This window comes from Sarcophilus harrisii, chromosome 5 (assembly GCF_902635505.1).
Source record: "Sarcophilus harrisii chromosome 5, mSarHar1.11, whole genome shotgun sequence".
NCBI lineage: Eukaryota > Metazoa > Chordata > Mammalia > Dasyuromorphia > Dasyuridae > Sarcophilus > Sarcophilus harrisii.
The window spans coordinates 35,616,900-35,628,174 of NC_045430.1; the positions used below are offsets into that span (position 1 = coordinate 35,616,900).

An 11,275-nucleotide genomic window follows, 5' to 3' on the forward strand; every position below is an offset into this window, starting at 1 on the left:
AAGGAAGAAGGAAGAAAGAAGAAGGAAGGAAGGAAGGAAGGAAGGAAGGAAGGAAGGAAGGAAGAGAGGGAGGGAGGGAGGGAGAGGAAGGGAAAGGAAGGAAAGGGAAAGGAAAAGGAAGGAAAGGGAAAGGGAAAGGGGAGGGAAAGGAAAGGGAAGGGAAGGGAAGGGAAGGGAAGATTCTGCATTCTATTACCTATGGTGCTATGCAACTGCCCCAGTGATAAAGCTGGGGTGTTTAATTTTGGATAGGTGGAAAGATGCTGGAGTTCATATGTCATGGCAATCAGATGGTGAGATGTTCTAGGTAGGCAGCTACATGGGATGTAAAGTGAAGCATAACCTACTATCTAGAACCAATCACTAGATGGTAGGCACTAAGTAGGATTAGTTTATACATATTAAGTCACACTTGCCCTTAGGGCAGGACCTCTAATGAAGAATGGATGAATGGGATAAGAAAACTGAGACTACTAGAGATGAATTAAATAACTTTCCCAAGATCACACTGCTAATAAGTGTCAAATGTGCAATCTGAAACTAGGAATTCCCTACTCTCAAGTCCCACTTAGTCACACTGCATTTGTGACTTGTTCATAGACATAAAAGTAGTAAGTGGCAAATCCAGATTTTGAACCCAGGTCTTCTGATAACAGACAGACAAATGGATGGATGGATGGATAGATAGATAGATGGATGGATAGAGGAGACAGACAGTGGACAGATGAACAGACAGACAGACACAGATAGATAGATAGATAAATGAGATAGACAGATGGATGGTTGGATGGATGAATAAATAAATCCAAGGTTGTTGAAGATGGAGATAGCTTAAAATTAGGGGAAAGTTCATGGAAGAAGTGGTACTTTAGTGAGAGAGAAGAAGAAATGAAGAAGATAGGGATTCTAGGCTTGGAGAAGAGGGGTGACTATGGAATCAAAGAATTTCAGAGTAGAAGGGACCTCAGTAGTGATCTAATCCAACAGATTATCTAAAAAGAATTCTCATTGTAATAGACTTGACTATCAGTGATTCAGACTTGCTATAGCATGGGAAATTTACTCAAGGAAATTCATTCAGTCTACTTTGGGATAACTGATTTATAGGAATTTTATCATACCTATACCATCAAGTCTAATTTTGCCTCTTTACAATTTCTACCCAATGGTTACGCTTTTCTTCTTACACTTAGAGGATTAACCTAATTATTCTTCAAGAGGACATTTGAATACTTCAAAGTAATTATCAAAAACCCCTCAAACCTTCTCTTCTTCAGGCAAAATATTCTCAATTCTTTCAAGCGATATTCATGGGTATATATAAAACACCCTTTATCATCCTGATTGTCCTCTGTGATCATTCTATATCTTATCTCTGTCCTTCCTAAAATATGACACCCAGAATTGAACACAATATTCCAAATGTATTTAGACAAAGGCAGAGAAGAGAGGAATTACAACCTTCTTTTTGCAGAAACTATGTCTCCCTTAGAATATGGAGGTCAAGATTACATCAGTTATTTTGACTGACAAATTACATCGATGATTCATGTTGAGTTTTCTATCTATCAAAATCCCTGGGTCATTTTCAGATAAATTTTGGTCTAATCACATCTGTCCTGTACTGGTAAAGTTGATATTTCAAATCCAATGTAAGATTTTATTGTCACATTTAATTACATTAGGTTTATCCCAATATTCCAGTCTAGATATTTTTTGTCCTCACCCCTCCTCTCACTATCCTCCATTTCAATGTTTTCTAGAAATATCATAAGCATGCTTATCTGTGCCTTTTTTCCAAGCCCTTCATTTTTGTTGTTAAGTCATTCCTCAGTCATGTTTGACTTTCCATGGTGTCATCTGAGATTTTTTTTGGCAGATACTGGAATGATTTGCGATTTCCTCTCCAACTCATTTGGAAACTGAGGAAAATCGGGTTAAGTGACTTGCCCAGACTCATACATCTAATAAGTGTCTAAAGCCAAATTTGAACTCAGGAAAATGAGTCTTCTTGATTATCAGTCCAGTATTCTATCCCCTGGGTCATCTAGGTGTCTAAGTTCTACATGGAAATGTTCAGTAACAGAGGCCAGTCCCAGAAGTCTGGATCCCTCTACTAGGGATCTCTTGTCAAGTTTACATCCAACTCTTAAAAATCATATTTTGAGTTCTATCACCTCCAAGTCCATCTAATTGCTCTATCATGTAACCCAAAGGAATGGTACCATAGAATGCTACCACAGCTGTCTGGAAAGGTAGATTGAAGAATGACCTTAATTGCCAAGAGGAAGAATTTGTTTTGTCCCAGAAAGTGTAAGAAATCACTGAAGATCTTTGTACAAGGAAGTGGCATTGCCAATTTAGAGGTTGATGGAGGACAAATTGAAGAGAGGGAAATTGAAAGCAGAGAGACCCATTAGGAGACTGTTATAATAATGCCTGGGAGAGCTGATAGGACCTGAATTAGACTGGTTGCTCTGTGAGTGGAGAGAAGGGAATAAATGTGTGAGATGTTGCAAGGGTCGAATCAATAGGATTTGGCAACTGATTGGAAAGAGTCAAGGATGATGTTAAAGTTATAAAGTTGACTGATAGGACCATAATGTCCTCTGTTGCTCTATGTCCTCTGTATTAATTGGATAACTGAAAAACCATGATATTCCTGGGGACTATCACACTCACACTTTTAAAATTGCTTTGTTCTTCAGGTCAGTCATTATGACTGACTGATGTTATCATCTTGCAATGTGTAAGAGGGAGTGGGGTCATATTATTTGTCCTTTTCCTCTACCCTGAGGCAAGAAATCGTGTTATCCTTGCACCCCATACATTGACATTTCACAGGCTAAAGCTGAAAATCATATTTGTGCTACCTTGTGACTTTCATTTCTCACATCTGAAATTCTCCAGTGATTATGTGAAGCATAAATAGGTCATGATAATGCCAAGAGATTGGCACTTGGCAGGTGCTGCAACCATGGAAGCACACAGAGTGTTTCATAAATAGGAACTTTCTTTCCTACTCATCTAGCTAAGATTGACAACAACCATGGGAAAATAGAGACTGTGCTCCAAAATATGCAGAGATGATCAGAATTAAGTGTCCATGCTTCCTGAGAAGATGTTAAAATAAATCATTGCTCTCTGTGGGTGTGTTTCTTGGTTGGTCTTGTTAAGGGATGGAGGGGAAGACCAATAGCAATCTGAGATTGAATCTCACCTTGGCTATGTATTATCTATGTAGTCCTGGACAGCTCATTTTGCTTTGTGCCTCAGTTTCCTCATTTGTAAAGTGAGGACTCAATTTCTTCTAAGGTCTCTATCAGCTCTTAGTGTTTCTTTCTTATGACTTCAATTTCAACTTTCCAGCAAAGTACAGGAGAGCTTGTCACCTTTTAATTCTGTAACAGATGCCCTTTGATTATCATAGATTGAATATACATGCCCAGCTCCAGGCAACAGTATGAAGTTAGTTGGGTGCCCCTGTCTGCCCAGAGAGTTCCTTTAAAGAATCCTATGCTTTAAAACTTGCCCAGTACTTGATACATAGTAGGTGCTCAATAAATGTTAATTGACTGGGTTGACTTTTCTTCCTCTTTCAGAATTGATTTATCTAGTGCCCAGTTGTTGATTTCTGCTAATCTGCTAAAATAAGTTTAAAGTGAACTTTCAGTAATTATTACTGGCTTAATGAGCTAAACCTCTCAGGTAAGAGGTCTCCCAAAGACAATGGTTAGCTACTGGAAAATTTTCCTTGGAAGGCAAAGTCACTAAGTCATTTTGACTATTACAAATACACAAATAAAAAATAATGGACATCTGAAGAAAGATGTTTTCTGCATCCAAAGAGAACTGCTAAAGAGAAGTATATATAGAATAATTGTATATGTAAACATACATACACACGCATACACACACATATACCTATGTGTCTAATGGTAGCCATCTTAAGGGAGAGGAAGGGGGGAAGGAAAAAAAAAAAAGAAACTTACCTGATAACTTTATTATATGTTAAAAAGGAATAGCAATTTGTACATAGTAGATTTGTAGTTTCATGTACAATCACCTTTTTTATACTATTATCAAAATGCATTCTATTTCATAAATTTTAAATTAAATAAATTAGAACTTCAAAAAAGTGCTAGAACAAGAATAAGAACAAGTGTAAAAAAAGAAGAAAAGGAGGAAGAAAGGAAGGAAGGAAGGAAGGAAGGAAGAAAGGAAGGAAGGAAGGAAGGAAGAAAGAAAGAAAGAAAAAGAAAGAAAGAAAGAAAGAAAGAAAGAAAGAAAGAAAGAAAGAAAGAAAGAAAGAAAGAAAGAAAGAAAGAAAGAAAGAAAAAAGAAAGAAAGAAAGAAAGAAAGAAGGAAGGAAGGAAGGAAGGAAGGAAGGAAGGAAGGAAGGAAGGAAGGAAGGAAGAAAGGAAGGGAGGAAAGAAGGAAGAAAGTTACCTTATGGAAGGCAAGCTTTACCAATTCCAAATCATACCACATGGATAACTGCCCATTCTATCTCTAATGAATTTACATAGGAAAACTCATTCTGACTACCCAGTCATCTTTTAGAAGATTACACAGGCATATATGTTCAAGGTATTTTTAGTATGTGTTTCCTTCTTGCTCCATCATACCACCATGGATACCATCACTATTGCAACAACCATTTTACAACAAAGATTTTCTTTTAAATATTCTTTTACATGCATCTTTTCATTAGTTTCTTCATGAATAAAATGAAAGAGTAATTTCTTTCAATTCAACAAATATTTACTAACGTGCTTAGTATGTGCCTCTTAATAATAACTAATCTTGCATATAACTTATTTGTACATTTTATCTGCATGTTGTCTTTCCCATTAAATTATAAATTATTTGGGGGCAGGTAATGTCATTTACCTTAATTTGTAGCCCCAAAAGACAAGTGCTTAATAAATATTTATTGACTGACAGATTGATTACTAACTGGACACACCTCAAGCCTTCAGGAAAGTTACATTTCACTTTTAAAAGAGTGCATAGAAGAAAGACAAAGAAGAAGTTGAGAAAGAGAGACAAGTAGAAGGGAAAAAAAAAACAGAAGAAAGGTAAGAAGGTATTTAAATTAAAGAGAGAAGAGTCATTCAACAATTATCAAAGAAGAGATGTACTTAGCCATTCCAGGGGAAGGAAATGCAACAATGGATACTGAGAACACTTCAAGTTGAGTCAGCCAAGTGAAGATGACTGGCCTCATTTTAATCCCCCAAGAGAAGCATCAGAACCCCTTCAGCAGCTTTATATTCAGGCAATAGGGAAGTCATGTTAACAATCAGAGTCCCTAGCCCCCTGAATCAACTAAAACTCAATGAATATCTCAACATCTTTTAAGGAAATTTTAGTTTAACTTGAGGCAGCTAGGTGGCTCAGTGAAGAGTGTATCAGGACTTCAGTAAGGAAGACTCATCTTTATAAGTCCAATCTGGTCTCAGACACTTACTAGCTGTGTGAGCCTGGAAAAATCATTTAATACTGTTTGTTTCAATTTCCTCCTCTGTAAAATGAGTTGCAGAAGGACATGGCAAACCAATATCTCTACCAAAAAAACCCCAAAGGTATCACAAAGGGTCAGACAAGAATGAAAATTTCCTTCACATATGACTCATTGCCAAGTTTAATTGAATTTTTGGAAATTCTAACTTACTATTATTCTGAGGATGGTAAGTAATGTGTTTCTAGGGCTCTCACATAATTTGGTATATGTTTTTTAAACAAACTATAAGTATCTTTGAATACCACTGTTACTTCTTATAGAGACACATATCTAGAAACCCATTTCAGGATAAAACATTTTCTTGCTTATTACTCTACGGAAAATAAGATTTTTTTAAAGGAAAGAAAACTGCAGTGATAAGACGGCTAAATTCTGATTTCTGCTGAAGCAGCTGTTGATAGAAATGATCCTGGATGCTCCAGGCTGCTCATTCTAACTTTGGAAATTGTTCTACCTGCTGACTTTGAGCTTCTCTCTTGACTTGATGGCTGTGGATAATTTGGGCCCCTGGCTATGAAACATGAACCTGTCTATCTGCATTATTAATGGAATCTATAGAAAAGAGATGAGCTAACATGGGCTCTGGTTACTTTTGCCAAGGAACCAAAAAGAGAACTGTTTCTTGAGATGGAAAAGGGCAAAGGCATGAGCTGTTGTGAAGGCTGAATGCCAGGTAATGACAACCCCATCCCCAAAATGGTCTCTCATACCCTGTTCCCTGGAGGGAAGGAGGATCATGACTGAGCAAGAGATGAAGCTGACATACTTATCAATTAATCAATCAATTGACAAAGCTTAATTAAGTGCCTACCAAGAAGTTCAGTCAACCAGTGTGAAAATGAAAATAGGAGAGAAATAATCTCTGACCTAGGTAACTTTCATTCTATTATGGAAATAGCATGTGTGTGTGTATGTATATATATATATATATATATATATATATATATATATGTTTATATAGCCAGGAAAGAGAATGTTGAATATGAGGTATAAAGTAGTTTTATTTATATAGACATGTTAATCTCCATCTCTTATTGCTACTAGTTTATTCCTTAAATATCTCTCCCTAGTTCACAAGCAGTCTGTTAAATTACTTCCTATCTCAGAGATCATTAATACTGGAAAAATTCTCTCTCTAATCAGTTTTTTGTCCTCTCCTTCTCTTGAGGTGAAGAAAATCTCTTCCTTTTAGGTTGATCTTCATACCATCCACTTGGAGGTCTGGTCAAAAATCACTAAAAATGACCATAACTTTTTAAGGATACCTTCTAGAATCATAAAAGTGCAAAAGTGCATTTAAAGGAACAAGTTTTCATGTGCATACACGATGGGTAAATCCCTCTGATAATGCTTCTTCCCATGCTTCACAGAGGAAAGAAGAAATGTGACAGGTAAATGATGGTAAATGTTTCCAAGGAAATAGAAAGAAAAGAGATGCTGTTGATTAGATTTTAGCAACCTTACCAATTACTAAAGCTCTTAGTTTCCACTCTCTTCTCACCTTTTATTGGGGCTGTTAGGCCATTTTTCAGTCATATTTGAATATCCATGACACCATTTGGGATTTTCTTGGCAGAGTGGTCTGTCATTTTCTTCTCCAGTTCATTTTAGAGATGAGGAAACTGAGGCAAACAAGGTTAAATTATTTGCCCAGAGTCACACAACTACTAAGTATGAGATACTGAAAAAATAAATATAAGGTAATTTGATTGGGTCCAAAGAGGGGGATGGAGAGGCATTAGAAGCTAAGTCAGATCCAGAAATACGTCATGGAGGAGATGTTGATTGATCTGAGCTTTGAAGGAAGATAATGATTTTAAAGTACATTAAATATGGTACCTGGACAATCAGGTCACAGTCCTGCCTATGGAAAACAGAACAGATGGTTCCTCTACCCTTCATGCAATCCAATTCAACTCAACCAATGTCTACGGTGAAATATGGAAAACATTGCTAAGGGTTGGTGATACAGAGAAACAATAATTATATTGCACCAATTCATGAAATCTTAGCAGCTGTTGACCATATTCATACACCATTAGCAGCTCCTACCCAGGCATCCAAAGCAATGATCCTCTCCACTATTCCTCAGAGCTAATGAGTATGACACAAGATAGAATGTGACAAGGGCAAAGGAAAGGTCCAGACAATGTTTCTTTTATTTTAAAGCAGACCTGTGATTTTATGCATGTAGGTAACTCTCAATAACTGAACTCCTTCCACCAATGCAAATCAGCACCTGCTTAGCAATTTACAGTCTTCCAAAGAGTTGCCTGGGGAAATGAGAGGTCAAATAACTAGCTCAAGGTCACAGAGCTCATATATGTCAGAGGCAGAATGTGTCACAATTCAAGTCTTCCTGGCTCGACACCAGCTCACTCTCTATCACACCATATTGGCAAGGTAATCTCAGAAAAAAGATAGGAGCAGGGAGAAATCACTGGGGAAATCTCCTAACACAGATGCTATATACTGTATTTTTTTTTAAGTTGGACATACTCCTCATAAAATGTTTTCTATAGGATTATAATATCATTTTTTAATTTCTAAATTGGATTTTTCAATTAATAAATATTTATTTTCTTCCCCTTCTAGCATTTCTCTATTAAGACAAAGCAAAAACAAATAAACAAAAAACTTTGTGACAAACATGTACAGGGAAGAAAAATAAACCCTCGCATTGGCCATATCCAAAAGTGCATGTCAGTTGTGTGGAAGGATCTCCATAATTGTCACAGTCAGATTTGGTTTGGATTTATAAAGTTTATCTATTTTCACTACTTTCCTCATCTTTAAAAATGAGCAAATCGGACTAAATGGCCTCTGATGTTGCTTTCTAGCTTGACATCTACTATCTTTTAATTTTGTTATCTAAATCTCTGTTTCTCTTCAAAAAGCCTGGTTGATATGATTATCTACTCATCTGGACAAATGGGGGAAAGACTACATCACAGAGCATGGGGAGGCTGGAAACAGCCCAGCCGGGGCCCTTTGGCCCTAGTTTTTGGATCATAAATTATTTGGTCCTCCATTTGAGAGTTTATGAGATCAAAATAAATTAAATGTATGTGTATGTTTGATTTTTTTTCCTTTGGTTTTGTTTTCAAAATGTACTTTTGAAAAATATGTTTAAAGACTTGGGAATGAAATGAAAAATATATATTTTTTCTAACACAAAGGGAAATATATGGTACAAAGAAAAAGAATTCTGTATTTGGAGTCAAAGAAACTAAATTCAAATCTCAGCTTTATCATTTACTACATGTGTGAACTTTGGCAAGTCATTAGATCTCACTGGTTCTCAGTCTTCTCTTTGGTAAAAATAGGGGAACTAGACTAAATGGCTTCTAAATTTGCTTATAGCCATAAACTTATGATCCCAAGAAACATATGCTTGAATAGTGTTTTATGAGTGCCATCCATAGTAACCTGTCAGGAACATTGATTCCCTAGTAGGGAAGACTTGGTCAGAAGGAAAAGCCATTTTATTCCTTTAAATCTAGACTCCAGACTGAGGAGTGGGCTACAGTTGTCTCTTAGTTATCCCCTAGTAAAGAATTTATCTATTGACTTGAAGCCATTGTTTTTCTTTTTTTCTGCCCTTCTAGTTACTGATTATTCACCTTAGTTTATCATATAACAACCTGGGGGATGTTGTAGGCTCAGATTGTAGCTCCTAAAGACTATTGAGGAGATTTGGGATACTAAATCATACAGCAAATTACTTTTACCCCTAAACTATCATTGTCTCCATCCTCATTGTCATCATATTACTGTCTACTCCCAAAGGAGCATTTAATATACTTTTCAATGAAGCTATGAAAGATATTTACCTCCCAACATTTTTAATTATATTACTAAAAAAATCATCTTATCTATCTATGAAATAATGTCAAAAACTAACCATAAAAGAGATTATATATCATAGTGCCTTATCCCTGAGCCATTTCTATATGTATTCAATTAAAAAGACAAAAAAGAAAAATAATAATAATAATAATAATAATAACAACAGAAGGAAAGATGACAATGATAACAGCAGTTTCCAATGACCTAGTCTCAAGAAGACCTGGATTCAAGTATCTTCTCATTATAGTTTACATAGTGTACATTTCATATGTGGGAGGAATATTTATTCCTCCTTTGAGGAAGATTGTCTATGTTTGAGTGAAAATGAAATATTCTTTCCTTTCTTCCTTGTTTGGATGTTCGCCTTGGATTTTTTAAAGCTGCGAAGTCTATCAGAATCAATCACCAAACATAAATTGATTTTTATGTACCAGAATTCTTCCACAAAACTAAAAATGTTATTATCTCTCTCTTCAAGGAACTCCATCCACTTTTCTCATTCTGGAAGGATTTGGTTCATTCATTTATTCAAGAACCTACTTTGTGTATGAGTATTACAAGTGGTACAGCAATGTATAAAACATATCTTACTAGGAGAATGATATATTCACCTCTAAGTACATACTAGATATATACCTGTACTTATTTTGGCAGCATGTATACATACTAAAATTGGAATAATACAGAGAAAATTACTATGGTCCCTGAGGAAGAATGATATTCAAATTTGGGAAGCATTCCAGTAAAAATAACAAAGATATGTGCAAAATATGTACAAGATATATGCAAAATAAGTAACAAGGTAATTTGAGGAGGAGCTAACTCTTGGGGGAGAAACAGGGAAAGCTTCATGTAGAAAATTCTTAAACTGAGCTTTAAAGATATTTAAGGATTCTAGAAGGCCAAAATAAAGGGATAGATCCTAGTGAAGATGGGGCAAGAGAGAGATGGAATAAGGAGTACCATGGATTAGAAACAGTAAGACCAATTTAGCTGGACTTCAGAGTTCAGAATGCATGACAATTTAACTGACTGAGCAGAATATCCCCTTTCAGTAATAAATTGTCTTAAGCCATTCAAAACTTAAATATGCAGAAGGTCATAGAACTATGAACCTACTACAGGCTGCTTTAGATACTTTAGGAAATAGAAGAGAATTGGTGGGAGGGAGGAATAAGGATAGGTACAAAAGATAGTTGGAGACTGGGGAGAATGCTTAAGGATTCTCAAATCATACTAAATCTATAAAAAAACATTTCATGCTCATACTGTTACCCAAAACACTGCTAGATCACAATACAGGCAATAAGGCTTCATGGGATTTGCCAGATAATCACCTCTTGAGATGCAGCAAGTTCCATAAATGTTGCATGGCTGATTTTTCAAGCATAATTTATTCTTTGTCTGGTCAATGGGGTAGAACACAGAATGGAGTCAAATTATCACAACTGCCCTTGCTCTGTTGTTCTCTCATTTGCTACTAAATGGCTTTTGGTGCTCCAATTGTGAACATTTCTAAACAACAGTTTCAAATGGCATGGTTTGACAATATTGTGATACATAAAACAACGATTTTCCTATTGAATATGATACCGATTTAATTTAAAATTACAAATTTAATATGAATCCTATGGTGTGTTTTTATGGATCATTTTTCTACATTAAGGAAAAGACTCTCTGAGAATAATAAATGTATCCTTAAGATGTGATTTTTTTTTTTTGGAAGCCCTAAGACCCCATTCATTAATCTTCTGCCGTGGCTATTTCTGGGCTATCTGGGGGTAAGTAGAATGGATAATTGAAATTTACCAGAAAGAATAACTGGAGATATGATAGGAAGTAGTAATTTCAAAGGACAGATCATAGTATCCTATAGTTAAAAGGGACCTTTGCAGCACT

General features: G+C 35.8%; 1 non-coding gene across 1 annotated transcript; it reads left to right on the top strand.

Annotated features, from left to right (window-relative positions):
- The first annotated feature begins 10,014 nt into the window (after window positions 1-10,014).
- Window positions 10,015-10,125, top strand: LOC111721042. The gene has a single exon (XR_002770419.1). It is a non-coding gene; the product is annotated as a U6 spliceosomal RNA (small nuclear RNA).
- The last annotated feature ends 1,150 nt before the right edge of the window (window positions 10,126-11,275 follow it).